The 18,149-nt window shown below is 44.5% G+C and overlaps 1 protein-coding gene across 11 annotated transcripts in view; it reads right to left on the reverse strand.

The window, feature by feature from the left end:
* PKNOX2 (PBX/knotted 1 homeobox 2) overlaps positions 1-18,149 on the reverse strand; it is a 372,168-nt gene that overhangs the window by 226,242 nt on the left and 127,777 nt on the right. The gene's annotated exons all lie outside the window — the stretch shown is intronic.

Raw genomic sequence — 18,149 nt, forward strand, 5'->3', positions numbered from 1 at the left:
TGCTGGGATGACATATTTGCTGCGATCGTGCAATTGAAATCCACCGACTCCAGAAGAAAGAGGGGCGCTCACAGTGCCAGTAAGCAGGTCGAGGGATTTTCGGGTTTAAGGAATGTGGAGGAACAGCCATGCTCATTTTGCGATGCTCCGCTCCACATTTTAGGTGCATCAATTTTCTGAGGACAAGGATTGACAGGAAAAGCATTTGGAAACATCTTCTGGTCATTAAAACAAAACACAAAAGCCATCAGGAAAAGTAGTTAATTAGGAGGGGCGGTTTAAATATGAGCCACACATTCAGAATTACTTTTATTAGGTACTTTTATCAATGAGCTACATTATATAAGCTTTAACTTTTTGAACACCGGTTTCCCCCTGCAAGCCAAACACAGACACTTTTTCCAAATGTTGCTTGAGTGACTCTTTTTGCATCCCCTGATGAGGAGGAGCTTAGGGCATGGGGAAATAAGGCACTTTTTGCATAGGTGGGTGATAAATTGTGTTTGGGAATTTAGTTGAATGTTCAAAAACATTTCCTGGTTTTCATTAACACTTTTTTTGTTTTTGCTCAAACTTTGGTCTAAAAGTTCTAATGCTTAAAATTATTCTTCACTTTGGGAAATAGACTTTGCAAAGTACCAGTGGTTAGTTTAAAAGTGCCACCTAATTTCTCATTGCATATTTTTTGAAGTAGTTCTCTCTACTAGAAAATCTGTTGCATATTTTAAAAACGGGATGGGGGAAAATTTAATTCAGAGTGAATTTTAAGGCACGTGAACCTAATTTTGCACTTTTGGACCAATATATGAAACAAAAGCAGGACTGAAATTTACACATCTCTGAATTTTACAGTGGAGTTCTCCAATAAAATGCACACAAGATTCTGTGGTAGTGAAAGTTACATTAAAATTAATTACATTAGAAAATTGCTTGCAAAAATGTGCATATTAAAAAGTCGTCTACAAAAACTTTAGGAAAACTACACATAAAATGCAGAAGCATTTCATTAAAATGTTAAAACTTTCTTAAAATTGGGGAGAAACCGGTCTTAAAATCAGAATAAGAAATTGAGAGAAACCAAAGCTGACAAAATTTATCCAGCCCTTTTTAAGAATTTAAGTGGCAGAGAGGGTACATGTATTAATTTGAAAAAGAAAGCAAAGGAAGTCATAGTATTTCTAGACAATTTCTGCTCACCAGTATGCATTAATTCTATATGCTTTTGCCCACTGGGGCCGAAAAAGCAATGTACAATTTAGAAGAATACAATCAAATCACTGCAGACTGAGAGCAGAATCAAAATCTTAAATTAAAGCAAACAGAAATTTGTCAAAAGCACAGCAAAACAGCACAGTTATTACTGCTTATATATAACTTGGTAGAGATAGAGCCAGTCTGACCTACTGAGTTACTTTTATTCTACTTCCCTTGGAGGGAAGTTGCATACTATGGGTGCTGCTACAAAGGAGGCCCTGTCTCATAAGCTCTCCAGTGCAGCCTTCCTCAATGGTGGGCAAGGACCTACAACAGAACGCCTGACAACCATCACAGTTCATGGGTCACCCCACATGGAGGATATGGTATTTCGAATAGTTGATCCAGAACTCCAGGAAGGGCCAGTGCGCACATGAGAGGTCACACAGTCTAGCATTAGTAGAAAGAACAAGTGTTGTTACTCCAATTCATCTCTCACAGAGGCTGAAATGTTAGGCAATTCACTGACCTTGTTCAGATTTAGGGTTGTGAGAATTTCTGCTTGCAGAAGAGGAGAGCCTGCCCCATTCAAATGAGACCATGTGCTGACATTCTCAAATTGTCGAAAACTTGCCTGCATCCATCTTGGTTCTGATTCCCAGTTCAGTTCATTTTTATTTATTTTAATTCATTTGTCTTAATATTGATATACTACCCCATTTCCATAGGCTCTGGACAGTTTATGCAAGCTTCCTCTGTAGGTTGGATCAGCCCCACCTTGGTCTATGCAAAAAGTCTGCACAAATCTAATGTTCAAATGCTGCTCAGCTTGAACAATTTTCCCATTTGTACAAAGCAAGCAGCAATATCAACCATGAAAAAAAGTAAGAAAGGAGCGTAGTGGGGCCTTGAATCTGTCCATCAATAGTAAGCGCTAGGGGTGTGGCTGGCGCAGGTGGTTAAACCGCTGAACTGCTGGGCTGCTGATGGCAAGGTCAGCAGTTCGAATCCGCACGACGGGGTGAGCACCCATTGCTTTGTCCCCGCTCTGGCCTACACAGCAATGCAAAAAGCATGCAAATACGAGTACCGCCGGTGGGAAGGTAGCAGCATTCCATGCACCTTGCTGTTTAGTCATGCTGGCCACACGACCACGGAAGCGTCTTCGGATCACGCTGGCTCTTTGGCTTGCAAATGGAGAGCACTGGCCCCGAGCCAGACATGATTAGCACGTATGTGTGGAAGAACCTTTACCTTTACCGAATTAGCCCCCAGACTACAAACTGAGGAGACACATGGATCACCCAGTACAGTAAGAGGTCTATTTACATGATGCAACAATGTCAGATGTGTATTTACAAGAGTAATTCTTGTTCACAGTTGCATCTCTACAAAAAATTAGTGTAGGGAACCCTTCTCCAAATCCATACCACAATGGCTAGAAGCATTGCATTTTTATCTCAGTAACAGTAATTATTTCTAAATTTGCATTTCTACATATAAAGCGGCCACTGCAAGTACTTTGCAAATTGGCATCTACTTTTCTCCCCTCCACCACTTTTTTTGGTCACAACTGTCTTTGTGAAGCTTTTATGGCTTAATGCTGATCATGGCAAAAGAATAATGATAACGAGGAGGATTATCATCATCCAATTACCAGCAGGTACAGAAGCTACTCGCAGAAAGAGATGGCCAGCCTCTACATGGCGGTTTGGACAGCAGTAACATCAATATGCTAATGAAACCTGATTCTGCTTCTTTTCATCGCATTCATGTGATCCTGAGTGCTCAGCTGACGCCCGTCTTGGATGAGGGCCAAAAACTGAAGTGCCATCCTGATAAGGCAGAGATGCTACTGGCAGTGGGTTGTGTTATCTGTTTTGAATGGGGCTTCAACTCGTCCCTAAGGATCAGGCATGGAACCTCGAGGTGCTCTTCACGCTGGCCTTCATGTCGCCTTGGTGGCACAAAGCATCTTTCACCAGCTGAGGCGGGTGCACCAGCTGCTGCCTCTTCTAAAGACAGATAGCCTGACCTCAGCAGTTCACTCTGCTAACTCTGACTTTATCAGTCTGCTCCTGAAGACAGTTCGGAGGGAAAAAAACCAAACCAACAGTTGGTGGGAAAGATGCCACTGAGGTTACCAAGTGAGCTAGGCAAATGAAGCACAATTAAGTTGGCTCCCTTTCCAAGCCAAATCTAAGAGGCTGGCTTTAACCTCCAGAGCTGAACTTCTTTCAGTCCCGAGGCCGCATTCTTTCAGCAAAGCTCTACCCGCATGGCTGCATTCCGGTGGTGAACAGGGCTGAAGGCAGAATTGACACGGCCAAGAGTTCCAGTGAGCTGGAGCTTAAAGCTCTTACTGACAAAAATTTAAGCCTCAGGAGAGGCAGCTTACTATAGGTAAAATGCACAAAAGCGAAGCAACCGAACTACTGGTAATGCTAATGTGCCTCATCCAATTTGCATGTGCGAGTGAGTGCAGATATTTTGTGCTCATGCGAATTGGCCCAAGTCGAACAAAGTCCATCCACATTGTGTGAAGGAACAGATGGTGGGGCAAAAGAGGACCGATGGTGGGTGAAATACCAGCAGATTGGCGTGAATAAAATTGGGTTATTCCTAGGTGTAGCCATTGATTCTCCTGCCTTGGTATGTAACAACAAGCCCATGCATTGAACCAAGGGAAAACTTGTGAAAGGGAAATATTGTGTGAACTTAAGGAAATAATAGCAATTTTAAAGAAGCTCGCCTTCCAGTGGCTGCTCTTCCGATATGCCCTTAGTTTGACACGGCAAGCCATTCTCCTGGGCTGGGAATATGACTCAGAAAGGAAGGGAGCTTATGGATGCAAGCCCCTGATAATCAGCAGGCCAAGAAAAATGGGCCTGGGATTAGGGAGTGTGATTCTGCTCCCAAGCACCATACATATGCAAACCCAGCCTTTGTAAAATAGGGGGAAATCCTAGAGAATTGCATGTCCAAGAAGCTGGTGGAACTTGCCTGACAATTGACATATTTAATAATACTACCAACTGTATTCCAAATCAAGATATGGAGAAATTATCTTGTACAGACATCTGAAATTGTTCCAAGCACTCTAAATGAATTCATTTCCAAAAATCAGGCACTATTGGCTGCATTACGGAGAACATGGCCCTTTGTTTTCCTCTAAAAGGTTTGGCACCTCTTCTTCTCTTTTGCAGGATGAGATGTTTATTATGACTATCAGAAATGCCATAACTGGAGGAAAAAATCCCTGATTGGGCGCCATATACCACGGGTGGGGAGGGCAGAAAGTCTGGATTTCTGCACTACTGGCTCTTGACTATTGGGCATGGTGGCAGAGGCTTCTGCGAACTGAAGTCCAAAACATTTGGAGATGCATCTTCTACATTCTCTCCACGCGATACGCACAGCCAGTATCATGGCTGCCGTTGGACTGCCAGCACAGCTCATGTGGGGTCAGGTTTGTACAGTCCCTATTCCATGCATGCACTATTTATTTATTTATTTATTTGTTTATTTATTTATTTAATTTATTTATTTAAAACATTTCTATGCTGCCCCCATCGCAACAAAGCCTCGGGGCAGCTCACAAAAAATACATAAAAACATACATAAATAATAATAATATAATAATTTAAAAGAAAAAAACATTTAAAAACCCCCGGTGCATTCTCAGCTAATTTTAAAATCCTAATTAATTCAATAATTTAGCAATTAAAATAAGTTTTAAATAAAAAGGTCTTCGCCTGGCACCGAAAAACAAATAACGATGGCGCCAGGCGGACCTCTCTGAGAAGCGCATTCCATAGATGGGGCGCCACCGCAGAGAAAGCCCTCCTCCGGGTACTCACCCTCCTAATCTCATTCACAGAGGGTTCCCGGAGGAGGGCATCCATTGCTGATCTCAAGGGGTGGGAGGGCATATATGGGCACAAGTGTTTCTTTAGATATCCAGGTCCCAAGCCATTTAGGGCTTTATAGGTCATAACCAACACCTTGAATTGGGCCCTGACGTCAATCGTAAGCCAGTGGAGCTGATGGAGAACTGGGGTTATATGAGAACAACGCCCAGTCCCTGTCAGCAACCTGGCAGCTCTATTCTGCACCAATTGAAGTATCCAGACCGTCTTCAAGGGTAGCTCCACATAGAGCGCATTACAGAAATCTAATCGGGAAGTTACCAGTGCATGTGTCACTGTCGCCAGGCAGTCGTTCTCCAGGAAGGGACGCAGTTGATGTATCAGCCGAAGTTGAAGGAAGGCGCTCCTCACCACTGCCGTCACCTGAGCTTCTAGAGACAGCTCAGGGTCGAGGAGCACTCCCAAGCTGCGAACCCTGTCCCTCAGAGGGAGTGCAACCCCATTCAGGACTAGGTTCAGGTCCCCTTCCCCGAAGCCCGATCCGCCAACCAACAGGACCTCCGTCTTGTCTGGATTGAGCTTCAGTTTATTGGCCCTCATCCAGCCCATTACTCAGTTTATTGGCCCTCATCCAGCCCATTATTGGCCCTCATCCAGCCCTCGGCCAGGCACCGGTTCAGCACAGCCACTGCCTCACCTGGATTGGTGGAAAATGAGAGGTAGAGCTGGGTATCATCAGCGTACTGATGATTCCGCAGCCCACACCTCCTGATGACCTCTCATCATGTAACTGTATAAAATAAGTCGCCCTGGCCAAAAAGCTTTAAAATAAAAATAACATTAACAATTAAAATGACGCTTGAATAAAAACGTCTTCACCTGGCGCCGAAAAACAAATAACAACTAACCAGTGTTACTTATACCAGCCCTCTCTGTCCTGTGCTGGGGTGCTAATGGCACCATCAATATGGCGGCACCGGCCAGTACCCATCTGCAAACTAAGAGCTCAGCTCCACGAGGAAGTGGTGGAGAATGTGGGGGTGCCAGCTGGGTCAGGATCCCGGACGGTAGCTTGCCCAGTGAGGATGAACACATTGCTCCTCAACTTATTCTCCTACATCCAGCACCACAAGATGTCTCATGAAGCCTGAACCCTGGGCTCCAACACCTACTAGAACATGGACACCCTGAATTCCACCTCATTTGGTCCATCTACAAAAATCTGGGAGGCACAGTTCATATGTTGGGGTGGTACAGATGCAGGTCCCTGAGCAATGTGGGATGACCGTACGTTGTACTGTAGAGGACAGGCTTCTGTTGAAACAGTTGTCACTGATTAGGTCTCAATTTCATGCTATCCTCTGTTTGAAAGTCTGACTGGGCCAAGTACAGCGTCAAGATCCATAACCATAAAACCAGGAGAACAGAGGACTTGAAGCCTGCAGAGGACTTGGGGCTGGTGGTCAGACTAGATGGCCCGGGAGACCCCTTCTGACTTGCTCTGTTTCTGTGTTTCTAAGTCTGCACCCAAATAATGGCTATGGAGGCAGGCACACAGCTCAACTGGCCACAGGCTTTCCTATTACAGTTATTGTAGTTCTATTTCCTTTTCTAGTAATTCTTCTCAGTCCTGAATCTATGCATGCAAAGCATCACACACACATTTTATGCAAATTGATGCCCTCTGTTGGTGACACACACTGTTTTGGAGACATGTGGGAGGCCACCCCGGCAACCAGAACCTCGGTTACCAACAATGGATGTCGTTGTTCACAATCCCTTTTCCTTCCCGTTCATTTGCACATATCGTAAATGTCTGAGCATGATTCCAGAAACCTCGCCCCTCCAAACGCAGCCCTTCTGAAAATCATTCCCTTCTTTGGGTTTTTCGCAAAGCATTCACTAAAATCAGTGGCAAATGATTGCTTCGAGAGAAGCAGGGGGTAGAGAGGGAGGGGAGAGAGGGAAGGCAAGGGCTGGAGCTTCTTAATCCCTGGTGTAGACAGACGTATGGGGAAGAATGTAGTCTTGCCACAAGTCTTGGGCACCAAGCCAAGAGTCAGAGCTAAAGAGGACACCAGATCCAAGGAGACCACTGCCATCAGGCTAAGTCCAAAGTCTCACAGGAAACCATGAAGCCTAGCCCTTCCTGTCCAAGAGTGTCTGATGGCCAGCCTCCACAGGCGATGCCAACCCAAAGCGCGGGAACATTTCACTGTCAGGAAGACGTTCCAAACAGCAGGAGTTCGACAACATGGGGCTGGCTGCACGTACAGGCGCAGGTTCTGCTTCTAGCCCCAAAGGCTCCTGACAAAAGCATAGTTATCTCTTCAAGTGACGCCCTTTGCAGACATAACCACCATGGGGGGAAAGAGCAAGACTATGGCAGCAGGCTCTATCCCTGACCTCCCTGAATTCTGTTTAAGAATTCTGTTTTGGGAAGGCTCTAGAGGCAAAGAAAGTCTTCTCTGTGGGAGGCCCAGCCGTGAGGGAATCATGGACATACACAGGGGTCTACCAGAGGGCACTGTGTGCAAGAGCGCCCCAAACCTGGAGCTGACGCTGTGGGCGGCTGTTAGAGTGATGCAGCAACAGGGCTTTTCACAGTTGGAGCTCCACGGCCTTGGAACGGAGCTCCCACCAAGGCTGGCCTGTGCTTCTCTCTACTTCCTGGAGGAAGCCATGCAAGGAGTTCATATTTGGCAAGCATGCCAAGGCATAAGGACAGGTTTCCACTCGTTCTTTGGAAAGAGCTTCAGGGAAGCTTTTGCAACTGCCACAGGCAGCTGTCAGTTTTCCTCTCTGCTTTGTCACCTTGCCTCGCATTGAACGGCCTTCATGCCAGTGTGCTGCAATTTTGTCTGTAGCCAATGCAGCAGAAGCCCTGTGCCACCGCAGTTTTAAGTCGGGTGGGTTGCTTTTTGTCGCCCTTGCTGCTCCCAGACTAGATTCACAACCTGTCAGGCAGAAATGATATAACTTCACTTACTACTAATTGCATCCTGCAGAATTGGGGCTGGCATCTTTATGGGATACTAGGGCATTTATGTTAGCATCAGGATTGCAGAGATATGTAGAATTGTGTGTGGAGAGGTTTATTTTAGCCCCTTAATTATGTCTTTCAACAGCCTCTGCAGTCCTATTCCATCCTCCCCCTCTTTTTGTTCCATGATCAGATTAAGAGGTGTTCAGAGACGACCTACAAGACATTCTGAATGCTACGAAGCGCAAGCGGCTGAATAGCACCCACAATGACAGTATCTATTTGCCTGGCATTCTGTGATTTGTCCTTGATAGGTCATCGTCCCTGGCTCAGCCCTCTTTCAGGATCCAACTGAGTCTCTCAGAAGCTCCAGTGACTGACCAGGGAACACTTGGGGTTGCATTTTTTCTGTCTAACCTTGCTGAGGATTGCTTCCATGATGATGATGATGATGATGATGATGATGATGATGATGTGCAAGTGAGACAGGGGATGGAAGAAACCCTGGTGATGAACTTAAACAAGAGGAGAGAGCTGCCCTTGCAAATCTGCTCTTTTCTTCAAATGATTGGACCATATGGAGCAGGACTATGCCCAGCTAAGATGCAAGAAAGGAAGGACTCTGAATATATGCCTATTCTGTGACATATAAATGTTGGTGTCCCCAATTTTTATTTGGATTGGATCCAGAAGTTCACTTTCTTTGGCAGGAGGACTCTTTCAGGAGGAGGTTACCTTTATTTAATATTCACAGCTCCATTTTCTATTAAAACGGTATCTGCAATCTACCTGGATACTTTAATCAACCTCTGGCCCCCATAGTAGGGCACGAACTCCCTCCTCAGGCCTGCCGACTATCCTTTTGACATCAGGCTAGGCCTACCCTCCTTATGCCATAGCATTTACAGCTTTGAATGTGTGATGGGCTGGATGAAGGCCAATACAATGAGACTTAATCCAGGTAAGATGGAGGTCCTGTGGCTGGGTGGCTCAGCTTTCCCAGTAAGTGATTTTTGCCCTGTTCTGGACAGGGTTGCACTCCCCGTAAGGAACAGGGTGCGTAGTTTGGGAGTGCTCCTCAACCCATAGTTATCCTTGGAGTTCCAGGTGACTGCTGTGGCGAGGAGCGCTTTCCACCAGCTTCAGCTGGTCCATCCACTATGTCCTTACTTGGATGAGCACAGCCATGTGCTGGTAACCTCCTCACTGGATTATTGTAATGCACTCTGCATAGGGCTGCCCTTGAAGATAGTCCAGATACTTCAGCTGGTCCAGAACAGAGCAGCCAGGCTTCTGATAGGGACCAGTAGATATGCTCATATAACAACAGTCCTATAGTGTCTGCACTAGCTACCAATTGAAGTTCTGGCCCAATTTAAGGTGTTAATGATGTATAAAGCCCTAAATAGTTTAGGGCCTGGGTATCTGAAGGAGTGCCTCCTTCCTTGTACACCTGCCCAACCCTTAAGAGGTCCTTCTTCAGGAGCCCTCTTTGAAGGAGATTGGGAGAGAGGCTACCTGGAGACAGACCTTTTCTGTGATAGCAAGCTGGCTCTGGAACCTGCTCCCCAGGGAGGTGCACCTGGCACCAATGCTTGATTCATTTTGGCGGCAGGCCAAAACCGTTTTATTTCCTTGTATTTTAAGAATTAATTGTGATTTTAATATTGGTTTTATTAGACATTTATATTCTATTTTGCATGCTGCCAATATTGTTTTGTATTGCCATCCAGAGACTTTTGTATAGGACAGGACAAAAATGTTCCGAAATAAATAGAAAAATAAATGATAGACACGAGCATTATGTTAGCTGTTTAACAGGTCTTCTCATTTTAACTTGTTCCACTATTTCCGTAATTTAAATTTGGTTTTAAATTTAATGATGAATCTGTATGATGTTTTTATTATTATCTGTGCTTTATATTACATTTTACTGTATCTTGTGAGTCGGTTGTAAACCACCCAGAGAGCTTCACTATTGGAGTGTACAGAAAGGGAAAAGCAATCAATAAAACCAACATGACTAACAAAATGAAATGATAACATTGCATGTTCATTAAATCGGTTGGAAAGTCCATGACTGTTGAAATTAGAATAGGCAACGATACTCAATTCCTAATGGAGACGAATCCGGAGAACAGGAAACACGGCCAGCCTGGAGCAACCCAAGCATATTGTGTGGGACCCTTGCCCTTTGGCAATGTGCTACAACAGCTTGTGTTAGCCAGTCCCCAAGTGTGATCACAGAATACCAATGTCACAAAAAGGGCCACCAGGGGCTGTGCCTGAAACTGGGTCTCATCCAGTTCACACTGGAATGTCTCCAAATCAGTGCTGAGCCAGACTGGTCACTGGACGGAGGGAACACCAGTGTGAGAGCAGCACGCTGTAGTGGTTAGAGTTCTGGACTGGAGCTGGAGCGATCCGCCCATGGCCATGAGACTCTCTGGATGACCTTGGGCCAATCACTGAACAGGGCTGGAGATAAAACAGATTGGCGTAGAGTCACGCAAGGATAGTACTCTAGTAAATAGAAAAATAGAAAAGCAGCAAAACCAGTGGCTAAACCAAGACTGCATACTTGTGGCGTACATAGCTTTGAGACCGACATTCTTTCTCCATTCATTAAAGCACACCTGTGCATGGTTTTTTCAGAAGTATGCATCTTCTGGTAGACATTTTTCAAAGGTGCTCACGTTGCCAACTGCATCATTTGGGTCCATGAATCACATTGCAAGCTCAGCAGTATACAGACTTTGACTGGATTGTATCCAGGTCCATGTTTCAGCAGGAACATGGGTAAATCCTACTCACAACTGAACTGCAGCTGCTTTATCACACATCAGTAGATGTTCCAGTCTCCATCCAGAAAGACAGAGCATCTGTGGAGATTGTTTAGGATGTTCTCCCTTTCTTAGGGCCTGGTTACCTGAAGGAGAGTCTCCTTTCATATGTGCCTGCCCACCCCTTAAGGTCTGGAGCAGATGCCCTTCTCCGGGTGCCGTCCCTGAAGGAGACTGGGAAGATGACTATCTGGAGAAGGGCCTTTTCTGCAGTGGTACTCCAATTGTGAAATTCGCTCCCAAGAGAGGTTCTTCTGGTACCATCACTTTATTCATTCAGCACCAGGCCAAGACCTTTTTATTTTCCCAGTGTTTTAAGACCTGACTGTTTTAATTGGGGTTTTATTATTAGTTGAAATTTTAGGATGCTGTGCTTTACATCTTTTACATTTTGAATTGTTAAACCATTCCAAGACTTCGGTAATGGGACAGTCTAGAAAAGTTTTAAATACATAAAAACACTATGATAATTCTTTTAGATACAATGAGAGATTCACACTCTAGGATAAACCTATTTTTCCAAATGATTTGAGGAATATACCCACATGCTATACATCACTGGTTTATTTTGCAGTCACACAGTCACCCCACAATCACACACCTCTTTCAGCAAGACCCATCTGGGAGGCTGACTAGAAAGCTAACCCACAGACCACAAGGGGAACCCGGTTAAACCAGCAAGAAGCTTGGGATAAACATGCAGCAATCACGCTTCGGCTTTGCATGCTGAAGCTGCACAAAACAGAACCAGGAATGCGTGCTGTGCAGGCATTGCTGAGAGAGATGTGCTGGAATGCTAATCGTGTAATCCCAGCAGGCACACTACTTTTATAGTGGGCTTATGTGCCATCTCCGAGGTTGGCTTTCAATGCCTTCGGTAAACTAGCACAGTGAAAATTGTGCCCCACCTTGGAATGCATATTTCTCAAGGCACCGGACACATCCCGGCTATACTTCAGAGACGAAATACTCATAGAAGGGGGTAGTTGTATATCTGCAACCCCTCTATTTTTACACCAAGGTCACCCCTAGTTTCATGTGGTCCTTCACACTCTGGCTTTCTGCTCAAGCTTCCACGGTCTTCTGCATGTTGTATTTGCTTTTTCTACATCATATCTGATGCTGGCTATAAATCTCAAAACCCCCTCAAAATGCCACTTTATTGGCTTTAAGGATTTTCCTCTTTTCAAAATGTGTGTGAGGAGCTACTAAGATGGATCAGGTTACACTTCTGATAAAATAGCCTCATTTCTAGCATCCCCAGCACCATTGGTAGTTCAGGGAAAATGGCAGAAGCCGGGCAATTTTAATGCAGGGCTGAGGTTTTCTTTTGGTTCTGGCACTGGCTGACCCCATTTCCTCATTTGGCATGCACACCAAATGTAAAAACTTAGACACTGGCTGAAATGGATGTATGATCTAAGAAATTAGAAACAAAAATAGCACCAAAGCTCCCATATCAGCATTTACTCACAAGTAGCCATTCCTGCAACTGAGAAACAGAACAGGACTGAGATCTTGGCAGCACAGATGTTGCTGTTTGAGGAGGGGGCTTCTTAACAGACATGGTCAGGTAATATGCTTAATGTCTGAGTCAAGAGTGTAACTTGCTAGAAATCATGGGATGCACTTTTCACACATGTTAATATGCAAAAGCATCTAAAATTATTTTACTATCTGTTAACACAGGACACCAAAATGGAAGGCTCACCAGAAGATGAGGTGTTAGCTTCAACACCATGTGGAACCTCAGTGTTCATGTCTGCATTTTAGCTACATGCCAGAGTCAATGGGCTGGATCCAGACTTAATTGTGATTAGAATAAACCCATTAAATAAACAGGACTAACTTGCCCCATAGATTGCAATGTGTCTACTCTATGTCTGGATCCAAATCAATAAGTTCAGACAAAATCCTGTGAAGGCTTATTTGGAAGAAAACCCCATTGGACTCAAAGGTACTTACTCAGGCATTACTCCTCTGCAACCTACGAGCTGGAATATACCAGGGGTGAAATACTATGCAAAGGACTGTACTTCGTAAGTACCTGAAAGGCTGTCACAAAGAGGAAGGACAAAATCTCTTCTTGTTCATTCCAGAGTGCAGGGGATGAAATAATGAACATAAGTTAAAAGAAACCAGATTTAGATTGGGTATGAGATTTAGACAAAATTTCCTGACTGTCAGAGCAATACGACAATGGAACCTGTTACCTGGGGAAACAGGTAGGCTCCCCCTTGCTGGAGACATTCAAAATAGTCTGGACAGTTACCCAAATGGGATGGTGTAACTTAGTGACCTTAAATATTGTAAGCCGTCCTGAGATTTTAGTATAATAGGACGGCATACAAAAGCTCTGACTGACTGACTGACTGACTGACTGACTGACTGACTGACTAACAGCAGGGGGCTGAAGCGGAATGCCTTCTGGCCCCTTCCAGCTCCATTCCTCTATGATTCTATGAACTTCTCTTGTTACAGATGTATCAATCAGCAAAACTTGAGCTGCCCAAAATCCTCCAAATTCCATCTTGAAGCTCCTTCTTATCTAAGTCCGTATCAGATTACAAGACTTGCTTTTTTAAATTTTCGCATAAAAATGTGTGCTCTGTCATTGCATATATCTTTCCAAGTGTATACATCAACTGTGCTGATCTTTTAAATGTATGTTTTCTTGATTAAAGCCCATTTCTGGGATGAATTCTTTCATGAACATCTTTCAAAGGTTTGAGTCCTGTTGAACAATTTTTTTGGTCTGAAACTTGCATTGCGAGCTTGGGAAAGCACAGACGTTGACTTTAGATTGCTTCTGAGTCCATGTTTGGTCTAGAAAGTGCCAAAGGATAATATCCTGATAAATGATGCACAGGAAGTCGTTTTTCATACATCTTTACCTCTAGTCACTGCTTCGGCCTGGGATCTTGCTTTTTTCTGCCTGGGCTTTTCCCCAGCTCTGGAATGCCTGGACATAGGCAAAAGCGCCAAGGTGCTGACTTGTCTTCTCCCTCACATATACAAAATGCATGGGGAAACGAGTCTTCTCAGATGGCTTCCTGCCTCACCGCCTTCCAAGCAGAGCAGGGAGGGGCTCTGCTTCCGGGAGGGGCTCTGCTTAAGCCCTCATAGTTCAAATTGGTGGGACAAAGTTGGCCCCATTCTTGAAACACAGGAACAAATGGAAATACAGATTCAGCAGGGCCAATTGAGAAAGGCACTTATGAGGAATCCATTTTAATTCATTTTTGATCAGGTTTTACCCAGTGTATACCTTCAAGACCAAACAGGAATGCAATCTGTGGTTGAACTCTTCTTGAACTTGCAGCGTGATTTGTGGACTGAAACAGCATTTTACTTTTGAAAAATGCATTATGAAAGATGCACACATCTGTGTTTTAATCAATGGGAAATGATTGTGTACATTTCAAAGATGTGCAAAACTGATGTGTACACTGGGAAAAATCTGCGTGAAAGTGTGGGTGAATTTCCATGAAAAAGAAGAACAAGCTTTCCTCCTGACATGAATTCAATGTGGAACATGTTCAAGATGAATTTGGAGAACTTGAATTTAGCAATTTGCATGGAGCTAGACTGAAGCACATAAATACAGCACCTTTGACAAGCCCCAAGGTTATCACTGCAAGTGAACTGGATTGATTTGGTATGTTTACAATTCACCTTGTCCGCAGGGATCCCAAGCACAGCATCTGCCTCCTCTTCATTTTAGCCTCACAACAACCCAGTGAGGCAGGCTAGGGCTGAGAGTGAGCTTCATGGCTGAGTGGGGAATGACACCAGGATCTCCCAGGCCAGCACTCTTGATCGCTCTGCCACACTGGCTCCCAGTCCCACGATGGTTCCTAGGTGGTCTCCCATCCACCCCCAGACCTGCGTGAATGGAATCCACTTATCTACAGCTGAAAACCAATCAGCATCTTTTGCACTTCCCAAACAAATTCATGAACTGGAGTGCAAGTAGATTTGGAACCTCTCTGCATGTTATGCTTCAGTTAACAGATAAAGACACAAACAAAAATAGTTTTTTAAAGGCATGCAAATTTTTGTGCACAGAAAAATACTTAAAAAAAATAGATTTTTGTGCAGAGTGTTCTTTTTAAAAAAAATCACAAATGGAAGTGTAATGAACATGCAGGAAAGAAATACAAACACTACTGAGAGCAATGGAGACCTGTTTGCCTATCCTGATGATGTCACTTCAGTCCATTGGCTGCATCATGCGGCCTCAGACGTACCCTACTGGGTGCCTTGTTTCAATGTGGCGTGTGGCACGCTTATGAGTGGCACTGATCAGTTCCAGTGGTGCACAGAGTTACACTTGGAGGTGGTTTCTTGCACAGATGCGCTAGTGCTGCAATTCAAGAGAGTCCAATGGTTAGGGGGTTGGCCTGGCACTTGGGAGCTCCAGGTCTGCACAGGGCTATTGCGAGGATAAATGGAGGAGGAGGAGGAAGAGGAGGAGGAGGCCTGCCTTGGGTTCCTTGCAAGAATAAAAGCAGTGGGACAGAACTGTGAGACATAAAACCTGAAAGAGAACCTTTGCTTGAATCGATGTTTTGCTTTCACTATGAACTGCTTTTGAGAGGTGACTTGTTCCTGAGAAGGATGCATATTAGAATGTTTGAAACAGAAAACTAAAAACACATGCGATGCCACCATAAAGGACATACTTCGCTCTTTAGGACTGGTTTGGATTTGATCTAGTACCGCTGTGCCAACTGAGGCACTATCAGCACAAAATGCTTAGTAATGAAGGGGGTGCAGCCCCACTCATGTCATCTCCTGCATTTTCTGTATAAATAATCCCACAAGGCAGCTGCCAAGAGCACTGACGGAGTCAGAGACCAATTTTAAAAAGTGCTAATGCCAAGCGCCATACCCTCGCCCGGAGGCGTGGGGGGCAGACATATGCTCTCTCCTGTATCTAAGCCATTCCAAAACAGAAGGATTCATAACATTCCTGAGCAAGAGGAACCTGCTGCTGCTTCAGATGCCTCCCTTGCATTTTTTTAAAAAAGCAGCCCAAGAGGGCAAGCATGCGAAAATGCGCCCAGACATGCACACAAACATGCGCACAAACAAAGCATCATCCAGCCCGAAAAGTTGCTTCCTGCAAAAAAAGAAAGAAAAAGAAAGGAAGCTGTTTAAATGTCTCCTTTCCAAGCCAGCCCCACAGAGCCAGAGCTGAGAATACATTAGCCTTTAATGAAGTGAAACTCTCATCTTGCCGGAGACACCTCATTTAGCGCAATTGTTTCAGAGCCATTACAGAAAGACAATTACAAGGAAGCGGCGAGAGTAATTGGAAATGCTGGCAGGAGCTGGGCGAAATGATAATAAATAAAAATATTCACCCTAATAAGCTTCCAGGAGGGGGTGGGCTGAAGAAAATCAACATAATTAGAACTGAACCTTGGCAAGGAAAAACAGACAGCAGGGTGGCAAGCGCTCAACGTGTACAGGAAGAGGAGGGGAGGAGGGGGGAAAGTGAAATGAACTCGATTATTTACTGGATCTTCAGATCTCAGCACTAGGATGACCCCTAGAGAAGGGGATTGTCATAAGAGGAAGAGGAGGAGGGAGCTGCTCTCTGTACAAGATCCAAGGTGCCAAAAATTATCGCAAAGGGCTCCCTTTAAAATCCAGGTTGGAAATCAGCATTGCCTATTTACTCAGCTTAAAGATGAGAAATGCACTGTTATTTGGGATTTGTCAGTTGTCTTGCAAGCACACACACACGCGCACACACACACACACACAAATAAAAAAGGTTTCTCTAAAGTTAATTTACCCAAAGGAAAAAACAAAACACCCAGCTAAGGATAGTTATGAGACATGAAGTGAGGGGAGTAATTTCGATTTTCCAGCAGGGCCAATTGGACCCAATGGGCAGGGCTATGCAGATGAAGAGGCGGGGCCATGCAGATGAATGCACTGGCTTCCATTTCTGAGGTGTTCCAAGAGCAGAACAGGTGCAGCACATAAATAGACCGTGGTGGCTTACATGATTCATCGAGGAACGAAGCTTGCACCTGGGAAGTGCAACCTGCCTCTACCAGCAGGAGTCCCGTCCCTGTGTTCACACAGAGGCAATGCACACTTCCATTTGCCAAGAAGTTGTTCACTCTTTAGGCGCCGCTTCTGTTCACCCTGCTAATGTAGTGCACTAGCTACATTAGCTGCCACAGTTAAGTACACACTACTCGCCATTTTTGTACAGGAGTAAGATAGGCGGAAGGGTATACTTGCCCCACACAGAGATATTGCATCTGTTGACTTTATAATCAATAAAGTGGGGATAGAGTGGAGGAATTGACAAAATGGTTGTCCTTCCCAAAGGCTGAACCGCTCCTAAACAAAGAATTCAGTACTTGGCTTTGGGGCTGTGTGTGTGTGTATTGATGACAGTTGAAGTGCCCATAACAAGGGTTGGTTTCGTTCAGTTTCTCATTTTTCCAGTCATGAATTCAGTTTTATTTCCATATCAATTTGTGATCATGTTAAATGTATATAGTAATGAAAAGTGCTCAAAATGATGCAATGATACAAATGATTCCCTAAAGATACAGATTTTTGTGAACAAGTTTTGTCTAACAGACTTTTTGCAAGCACTTTTTCCTACTATGCCACATTGTATTGATTATTTTCATGAACATGGGCATTTTTGTGCGCGCTTTTTTGTTACATGTGAGTCTTTGTGTGTCTATTTTGATTGGGGAGCTGCAACCACTTATGGCATGATCCCAACTTCCAGCTTCTCCCAATCAGCAGGGCTGCCTGAGGCAGGCTGGGACATGCCAACAGCATCCAAGGCATCCAAGAGCACCAAAACGGAAAAGAGCATTACCTACTTGTGGAGGGCAACTGTCTGAAGAGGAAAGACTCCTTAGCTGGGGAGACTTCTCATGTGGTCCTTCTCATGTGAGGATCGGCGTTCTGCCTTGCATGGACAGCCTTTCTGGGTTCAGGAGGACCCCTGCTTCAGACAGTCAACAGCCATGAGCTGATGGCGTCAGCTGGAGCGCCCTCTCCTCACATATCAGAGCTATTAAGGTCCGGGATTCTTGTTTTACCTGTTTTTTGTACCACCAAATAGCTGAAGCTTTCTCAAGAGCGAACAAGTGAGAGAGGGGTAATGCCTGAATAGGGTTAGAGAAACATACTAAAAATTTTAAAGATGAACTATTCCGTACTTTCTTTCATTCTTTAGCTAACAGCCTCTGAATTAGATCCAGCTGCTTTCAT

Source organism: Varanus komodoensis, unplaced genomic scaffold (assembly GCF_004798865.1).
Source record: "Varanus komodoensis strain SLA01 unplaced genomic scaffold, ASM479886v1 scaffold30, whole genome shotgun sequence".
Classification (NCBI taxonomy): Eukaryota; Metazoa; Chordata; class Lepidosauria; order Squamata; family Varanidae; genus Varanus; species Varanus komodoensis.